Source organism: Eptatretus burgeri, chromosome 7, assembly GCF_056783735.1.
Source record: "Eptatretus burgeri isolate ZD-2024b chromosome 7, Ebu_testis_v1, whole genome shotgun sequence".
Taxonomy (NCBI): domain Eukaryota; kingdom Metazoa; phylum Chordata; class Myxini; order Myxiniformes; family Myxinidae; genus Eptatretus; species Eptatretus burgeri.
The window spans coordinates 12406693-12416529 of record NC_140967.1 but is presented as its reverse complement, the minus strand read 5'-3'; the positions used below and the strand labels follow the sequence as shown (position 1 = coordinate 12416529).

The 9837-nt window shown below is 43.1% G+C and overlaps 1 pseudogene; it reads left to right on the top strand.

Annotated features, from left to right (window-relative positions):
• The first annotated feature begins 2558 nt into the window (after positions 1–2558).
• On the top strand, positions 2559–9526 carry LOC147022687 (uncharacterized; annotated as a pseudogene).
• Positions 9527–9837: the final 311 nt, after the last annotated feature.

Genomic DNA, 9837 nt, shown 5'->3' with positions numbered 1-9837 from the left:
CCGAGCAAATTTTGTGGGGTCGCGGGCGTCCGCTTGCAGCGAAAAAAAAATTGTCTATTTTCGATCGGTGTTCACTTTTACGGGATGTAATATAAACGGTTCGTTCAAAGTATGGGAACTGGCGCAACATGACGCTTGGAATGGGATCCAGCCGATGCGCGGGCTCGCTGAAGGGCGGTTCATTTTGGCGGGAAATTAGTGGTTTGATCCACGGCCTCTCAGACTCAGACTCTGACTCCATCATTAACGTCTATTCACGTCTCCATGTACGACTCGAGACCTTATTTGTGATGGCAGCACCGGCCACCAGCACATCTCGAGAACATTCTTACCAGGATAAATTTCTGGACCTTGGATTTTACTACGTGGTGGATAAAAGTGGGGCGCAGAGGCCTCAGTGTGTGATTTCTTTCGAAGTGCTTTCTACGGAGTCTAGGAAACAAAATAAGTTGCAGAGGCATTTGACTACAAAACATGCACCTTATCAGGATAAGGAGAGAGCGTTCTTTGAGAGGAAACTTCTTGCACTCAAGAATACGCGTCTTGACAGAGAGGGTACATGCCATCAGACCAATTCTCGGGCATTAGAGGCCTCGTATCGAGTGTCGCTCCATGTTGCCAAAACTAAAAAGCCTCACTCCATTGTGGACGAATTCCTGCTGCCATGTGCAAAGGACATGGTATCTCTGATGGTTGGGGAGGAAGCAGCAAAGAAACTGGCAGTTATACCCCTCTCTGACAACACCATCCAACGCAGAATTGAAGATATGAGTCTGGACATAACGGCTCAGGTCGTACAGAAGATCAAGGAATCGCCGCGGCACGCCATACAGTTGGACGAGTCCACCGATATCGCATCGTACGCGCAACTCATCGTCTGGGTCCGCTTCATCAAGGCTGATAACTTTGTCGATGAGCCTCTGCTCATCAAATCATAGGAGGCCACCACCAAAGGCGAGGACATTTTGGGGAAATTAGAGCAGTTTTATCATGACCATGATCTGGACTTCGGAAAGTTGCTCGGTTCTACAACAGACGGCGCACCAGCAATGTTAGGAGTGCGTTCTGGATTCAAGGCTAAATTGTTTGAGGTGGCTCCTCAGACCTCCATGGTACACTGCATGATTCACCGAAAAGCGCTCGCCTCTCGTACTTTGCCAGAAACCTTGCAGAGCGTGCTCTCAGAAGTCGTAAAAATGCTGAATCACATCAAATCGAGCGCCCTCAACACTAGGTTATTCAGGCTATTCAGCCAGGAGATGGACGCCGACCATAAGAATTTACTATTCTACACTCAAGTCAGATGGTTATCTCGAGGAAACGTTATTCTGCGCGTTTACGAGCTCAAAGATGAACTGAAGGAGTTCCTACGCACACAAGGGAAAACGGCATGGGTAGCGTTGCTTGAGTCAGACTCTTGGCTGTCAGAACTGTGCTATCTCGTTGACATCTTTGAACGTCTCAATGTCCTCAACCGCTCCCTCCAAGGCAAAGACGCCAACCTCATGATTTTTCACGACAAAATGAGCAGATTTCTGGCGACTCTAAAATTACTGGCAGACAAAGCAGCTGTTAAGCGCTTCAACCTTTTCCCCCATCTGGTGGAGCATCTAACGACCTGCCAGTACGATGATACTGAGCTCGACAGTCTTTCTGGGGAGATAGCACGTCACCTTCGGTCGCTCATTGAACAGTTCGAGCACTATTTCCCTGAGCTGGATGTGCAGTCCTTTTCTATGGTTCGGGACCCTTTCACGGCTCCACTGGACTCGATTGCTGATGAAGATGATACAGCACAGGAAGAGCTTGTACAGCTCCAGCAGGATTCAGGAGCGCAGGCTCTTGCGCGGACGAATTTGTTGTCGACATTCTGGTGCGAAATGCTGCCGTCGTACCCGACCCTGTCACGGCACGCCATTAAGGTTCTCATGCCATATCCTTCATCATACTTTTGTGAGCAGTCATTCTCCACCATGGTGGTGATTAAAACAAAGAACAGAAATCACCTAGAAATGGAGCATGATATAATCCTGGCATTGTCATCCACTTCTCCACGAATAGAGAAGTTGGTTTCTGAAAAACAGGCTCATCCTTCTCACTGATATAGCTAAATGTCATTTTGACTAAACTTCTGAAACATTCAACTGTACTATTTGGATACTGTCGGCTATTCTCCGTTTACTTGTCTATGAAAACATGACGATGGTGAATAAAGTAAACAGTAAATGTTATTGTGTCATATGAAATCTTATCTTGTATATTATGAATTGGGTTTTGAATCTTTTGGGTCGCGCGATGTGGAGAGGTTCTGAAATTGGGTCGCCACTAAAAAAAAGTTTGAAAACCACTGATCTAGATAATACAATGGAATCTTAAGACAGACTTCTTCTTGTGCTGTTCAATTATTCATTTCCAAATATTCATGTCTTCAGGTAAATATTTAAACATCATCATCATCTGGTTGTGCCAACGCAGGTTCTTAGCTGGTGTTATTTATTTTTTGCTGATATGTTCCACACGTTATTTATTCCAAAAGTCATTATTTTCTTGTAATCACGATGGATCGCTTCCTACCAAACAAGCTGCTGTACCCTGCTGCCGATGGCTGCTTTCAACCTCTTGATGTGCTCACCGACAGTGAATTCTTTGAACAGCACTACAGAACTACTCGTAGGTCATTGAAATTCACACCTGTACCTGCTGGATGCTGTTGAACAAAAATATCGAAACATCATTGGCATCTCCCACAGAGAAGCAGAAGCACAGAGCCTGCTGCTCTCTCATCACAGACGGGTTGGTGTCCTCTCTATTTACTGCCACCTCTCCTCCAGCCTTGCTCTCTCTGATTCTTCATCCCACTATACCCTTCATCATTCCCTCCAGGATGCTCATGAAGGCTTGTGTCGATCTGCATCGGTGAACAAGTATAGTACAATATGGATGAAATCAACAGGATGTTGATTGAACTATTATACGAACTGCTGTGGGAAGCAAGGAGAAGCTGATGTTTTGGACATTAATTGACTTCATCGGAGCAACAGAGAAAGACGCGATAGGGACGAGGGTTGATGTAGGGTGAGAATGAGTCAGAGCAGGGTCAGAGGTCCTTGTGCACGTGGGGGTCATAATGATTGATTTTGACAGGGAAGCTTCAGGCATGAAAAGTCAAGTGGACTAGGACTGGGAGAAAAATGAAAATAATAGGGCAATAAACAGGGGGTGATCGAAGAACATTAGACAAATAGACTTTAGCAACTTGAAAGAGTGGTACAAATAAAATTAATCACAATAAAAATAGGACCAAGTGTCCTGAAGATCACCTGGATCAGGAGCATCATTCACTCAAACCCCGTGCAGACCCCCTTAGACTGATTTTTTTTTAATGCTGTGAACACACTTTAGTACATCACGGGTGATGAAGGTTGTAGTCAAGTATCACCGAAATCGTGTGTAGTTTCGGAGAAGAGGAAACACCTATTTGGAGGGGGGGCTGGGGTAAAACCCCAAGTCCTCAACCTTCCCCTTCCAACCCAATGGCTTCAATCCCCTCCCCACTCCAAGCCTTCAAATTCCCTCCCCATACCACCTTCCCACAATTTCTCAACCCATCTCCCTCCAAATCCTCAACCTTCCCCTTCCAACCCAATGGCTTCAATCCCCTCCCCACTCCAAGCCTTCAAATTCCCTCCCCACCTTCCCACAATTCCTCAACCCATCTCCCTCCAAATCCTCAACCTTCCCCTTCCAAATCTGTCCCATGTTTGCTCATTCCCACATCGATTATTATAATCGCTCGCCCTACATCACCCCACAGAATCACCGGACCAAACCTTTGTATATTGTGGTAAACCAGCTGGTCCTTTGATGAAAGGAAGGGCTATTGTATGCTGGGATAAGACAACGTCACAAGATAAACATACATATGGAGGTGGCTTTGCCATCCAGACAGAGCACTCTCCTCGGGTTCCTCAATTGTTAATTGGTCTTCCTGGTGTCTGCTCTCCATGTGCGCAGATGATTGATAGTTAATAAACATTTTTCTCTCCAGTATGTCGACATCCTCATGCCTCAGTGAAGGGTGATTGACGGCTTGACACACGTATGCCTTGGGGAACATTTGTGTGAAGTTTTGCCTCGATCTGTTCAGCCATTTTAGAGAAGAAGATTTTTAAAAGGTTTTTAATTTAAAAACAATATGGCTGCTGAATCACGTGACCGATGACGTCAGCAAAAAATTTTGTGAACCATTTTATACCCGGATGACCATGAAAATTTTTCACAATGATCGGATGTAGCGTTATACATTTGCAATTATGACATCATAACGAAGGCACCAATGACATCATAAAAAACATCACACTCATTCCCCATGAGGAGAACTTGCTTTGTGTTGAGTTTCAATTTTTCCCATGGTTGGGGTTTCAGAGAGCGAGGTCCAAAGTTTTTTTTGTTTTTCCAACATGGCTGCCACACCACGTGACCTATGAAGTCATAATTATCATTAAAACATTCTACATGCGTAGTCACAACAATGGTGAAAATTTCCTCTCAATCCGACAAGCAGTTGCGGAGAAAAACACAAAAGTTCTGTGTGGACAAACAACCAAAGACAGACAGATGGACCCAAATGTAATACCTCTCCTTCGGCGACACCAAATATAATAACAAAAGAAAATGATTATGAACTACATCTATACTGATAAAAGGCAATGTGTGTGTGCGTGCGTGTGCGCGCAGCGTGCGTGCGTGTGTGTGTGTTTCCTCCATAACTCCAAAACCATGAAACCTAGCAGGCTGAAACTTTGCATGCATATGAAAAAAACTCCAAGGAAGTGCAAGAGTGAAAATTGGGTGTTTGGGTTAATTAAAGCACCCCTTTTGAAGATAATTAACGGCATTATTTAATGATATCCTTCATCAGGCGATCCTCGGCCACGTCAATCTTTGGGTCTTAAGGTGTTAAGATTCTCGGCCACCTCGCTCTCTGGGTCCAAAGGTGTTTCCTGGGGAACCTCGCTGGGATCTGAAGCCGCCATGTTTTTGGCCTGCTCAACCATGCCTTGACTTGGAATAGGCTGCAACGATTTCTTACAGATAAAGTTATTTTTTCACTTTCCTCACTCATATCAAATGCCTGTTCATCATAGCTACGAATCGCTGCACACATCGCTTTTGTAAGTACTGTAGTTTTCAAATTAGGAGCTTGGAACAATTTCATGCAATATATGATACAATTTTCCACGATCTACTCTCATGGACGAAAGTATATCATCGAAATATTATTTCGGTTTTGAGGATCAGATATCGTCTGGACTAAATAAGTGTCAAAATATCTTGTGAAATCTGAAAATTTAACGAAATAACGAGTCTTATAACTATGCAGATATACCTATTTACTTTCAGCTAGGGAGGATATGTTCCCTTCTCTACGCAAACACAAGAAAAAGTGAAATTTCGAAAGCATTAAACTTATCTTTTTCGACTGTTTGGAGAATTATGTTGATTGAGCAAAAAAAAATTAGGAACATAACAAAATTAACCAGTTTCATTGAGCTACATGATTTAATGCATTCACTGCAAGACCTCACACCACATCCCACAGAGGGACTGCCGATCCAGAGCGTTTGCCAGATCTTTGGAAATATTTTCGGAGATTGCGTGATGTGCTTTACAGGGAATCAAAGCAAATCTGGTTTTTTTTAAAAAACGGACATTTTAAAATAAAGTTATCGTGTTTGGGCGGACCTCGAGCTGATGCACTACGTGATACATACACAGATGAGCAGGCAAAATGCCACATTTTCTGCAATGTTTATTTCATGGGTGATTGAAATTTGCAATGTCTCAATGATTGTTTTTGCATGAAGCTGAAACTCTTTTGTGGATGAAGTCATTTTACTTCATTAATTGATTTAATTCATGAAATGCTGCGTGTGCGGTGAAGATGGGATTTAGTTATGGGTTGTTTATGGTATGCAGCAGCAGCAGCCTAACCATCCGTTCTTCATCAACCATTTAATTGGAGTCCTTCGATGAGTGCTTAAGCCACTTGCCAAGCGCCCATTATCGAAGCGGTACCGTTTCTTTGCAAATCGCTCACTCTCTGCAGACACTTTTGCCATGACACACATTCAGAGCAAGTGGTTCGGGCTGCATCACCCTGTCTGAGCGAGTGGTTCATGCTCCGTCACCCTGAGCGAGTGGTTCGTGCTCCGTCACCCTGAGTGAGTGGTTCGTGCTCCGTCACCCTGAGCGAGTGGTTCGTGCTCCGTCACCCTGAGCGAGTGGTTCGTGCTCCGTCACCCTGAGCGAGTGGTTCGTGCTCCGTCACCCTGAGCGAGTGGTTCGTGCTCCGTCACCCTGAGCGAGTGGTTCGTTCTCCGTCACCCTGAGCGAATGGTTCATTTTCCGTCACCCTGAGCGAGTGGTTCGTTCTCCATCACCCTGAGTGAGTGATTCATTCTCCATCACCCTGAGTGAGTGGTTCGTGCTCCATCACCCTGAGTGAGTGGTTCATTCTCCATCACCCTGAGTGAGTGGTTCGTGCTCCATCACCCTGAGTGAGTGGTTCATTCTCCGTCACCCTGAGCGAGTGGTTCGTGCTCCGTCACTGAGTGAGTCGTTGTGAAATAACACATGATTTCCGAGCCATTTGCCGTATTAACGTGTTTTCTAAATTACCGAACCAATTCTTTTTTCCACCCCTCACACGCAGCTGTTTATAAGGAATAATGTTTATGAACATCTCTCTGAAATGTCGAAATAATTGTAACGTGATTTTGCGGTGAAAGCTACTCAAGGTTTCAGGGTTGTATGCAGTAAGTACTGTAGTTGGTAATCACACTGAATCCAACTTGCCGTTTCCCGAAAAATAGCCGATATCCCCCAAGCACGTGTGTGTGTGTGTGTGTGTGTGTGTGTGTGTGTGTGTGTGTGTGTGTGTGTGTGTTTGTATATGAATGTGTGTGTGTGTGTGTTTGTATATGAATGTGTGTGTTTGTGTGTTTGTGTGTGTTTGTATATGAATGTGTGTGTTTGTTTGTATATGAATGTGTGTGTGTGTGTGTGTTTGTATATGAATGTGTGTGTGTGTGTGTGTGTGTGTGTGTGTGTGTGTGCATGTGTGTTTGTATATGAATGTGTGTGTGTGTGTGTGTGTGTGTGTGTGTGTGTGTTTGTATATGAATGTGTGTGTGTGTGTGTTTGTATATGAATGTGTGTGTGTGTGTGTTTGTATATGTATGTGTGTGTATGTGTGTATGTTTGTATATGAATGTGTGTGTATGTGTGTGTGTTTGTATGAGTGTATATATGTGTGTTTGTATGTGTGTGTATGTGTGTGTGTTTGTATATGAATGTATGTGTGTGTGTTTGAATGTGTGTTTGTATGTGTGTGAGTGTTTGTATATGTGTGTGTGTTTGTATGTGTGTATGTGTGTGTATGTGTGTTTGTATATGAATGTATGTGTGTATGTATGTGAGTGTTTGTATATGAATGTGAGTGTGTGTGTTTGTATGTGTGTTTGTATGTGTGTGAGTGTTTGTATATGAATGTGTGTGTATGTGTGTGAGTGTTTGTATATGAATGTGTGTGTATGAGTGTTTGTATATGAATGTGTGTGTGTATGTGTGTGAGTGTTTGTATATGAATGTGTGTATGAGTGTTTGTATATGAATGTGTGTGTGTATGTGTGTGAGTGTTTGAATATGTGTGTGTGTATGTGTGTGAGTGTTTGAATATGTGTGTGTGTGTGTGTATGTGTGTGAGTGTTTGAATATGTGTGTGTGTATGTGTGTGTATGTGTGTTTGTATATGAATGTGAGTGTGTGTGTGTTTGAATGTGTGTTTGTATGTGTGTGAGTGTTTGTATATGTGTGTGTGTTTGTATGTGTGTATGTGTGTTTGTATATGAATGTATGTGTGTATGTATGTGAGTGTTTGTATATGAATGTGAGTGTGTGTGTTTGTATGTGTGTTTGTATGTGTGTGAGTGTTTGTATATGAATGTGTGTATATATGAGTGTTTGTATATGAATGTGTGTATGAGTGTTTGTATATGAGTGTGTGTGTGTGTGTATGTGTGAGTGTTTGTATATGAATGTGTGTGTATGAGTGTTTGTATATGAATGTGTGTGTGTGTATGTGTGTGAGTGTTTGAATATGTGTGTGTATGTCTGTGAGTGTTTGAATATGTGTGTGTATGTGTGTGAGTGTTTGAATATGTGTGTGTATGTGTGTATGTGTATTTGTATATGAATGTGAGTGTGTGTGTGTTTGAATGTGGGTTTGTATGGGTGAGAGGGTTTGTATATGTGTGTGTGTGTTTGTATGTGTGTAAGTGTGTGTTTGTGTGTTTGTATATGATTGTATGAGTGTATGTATGTGAGTGTTAGTATTTGAATGTGAGTGTGTGAGTTTGTATGTGAGTATGTATGTGTGGGGGAGTTTGTATGTGAATGTGTGTGTATATATGAGTGTTTGTATATGAATGTGTGTATGAGTGTTTGTATATGAGTGTGTGTGTGTATGTGTGTGAGTGTTTGAATATGTGTGTGTGTGTGTGTATGTGTGTGAGTGTTTGAATATGTGTGTGTATGTGTGTGTATGTGTGTTTGTATATGAATGTATGTGTGTGAGTGTTTGTATATGAATGTGTGTGTGTTTGTATGTGTGTATGTGTGTGTGTGTGTGTGTTTGTATGTGTGTGAGTGTTCGTATATGAATGTGTGTGTGTGTATTGTTATGTGTGGCGTCATTCTTGGGACGACAGTGCAGTAACTGCTCTTCATTTTTTTGAGTCCACACCTCATTTTAGTGCCAAGACTTGCCGGCAGGTGGCCGTGAGGGGCTTGTCTGTCCCACGATCTCCACGGAGGTGAAGAGGGATGGCGGTTGAGATCATCATCGTTACCAGCGACCCTCACGTTAATGCTCCAGGTAGCCAGAGGACATTCCATGGAATGGCACCAACTATTAATGAGCCAAGACGGGAGGACCATGGGAATGAGGAGGGAGCTTTGATCACGGTGCCTGAAGCAGAGAGCTCATCTTGCCTTAAGCGTTTGCCTTTCATCAACTCTTTTCCAGGGGTGATGACCTGATTCACTGGCTGTGTATTCATTGGTGATGTTGATTGGTAATTTTCCAATCACACACCAGTCCTGCTCGGGATGCATGATGGAATCCCCAATTTTGCCACGTCGTCGTTGCTGCATGACCTTTTCCTTTCATACAGTGAACAAAGTGAAAAAACACAATCAGAATTCAATGTGAGAAAACTACAATAAACACCAGGGTGTCGATATGGGTGTGCAGCCATGAACAGACTGGGAGGGAGGACGAAGGGACCCTCGTGAAAACATACTCGACACTGCCCGTCATACGTTTGTTACGTACGTATGCTTTTACTGAACATGTACGATGGTAATACCTTTTCTTTCTTTTTTTACATTCAGTATTCTTTACTTTTTTGTATTCTTTACTTTAAAATCAAGTTGATGTCCGTCAATAAGCCAAAGTTTCTGGAATATATCACATTGATTGGATACAGAGACTCGTTGAAGAGCAAGAAAACAGCACGGATCAGGACTCAAACATAACAAAAGGAACAGCAGAAAGAGAAAGGGGAAATGACAACAGCAGAGCCAAGGGAGAAAATAGACGGAGACGGACAAACAAGGGATGTAGTGGGTAATGATGAGGAGTAGGGGAGAAACAAGGGGTGGAAATGATGGATACATAAGGAATATTGGGGGAGGGCTGGGGGTGGTTTAATGGCTGGAGAGTCGATCATATTTTTGGGTGGGTGAAGATCTGAGATGGTGATGAACAGCTGT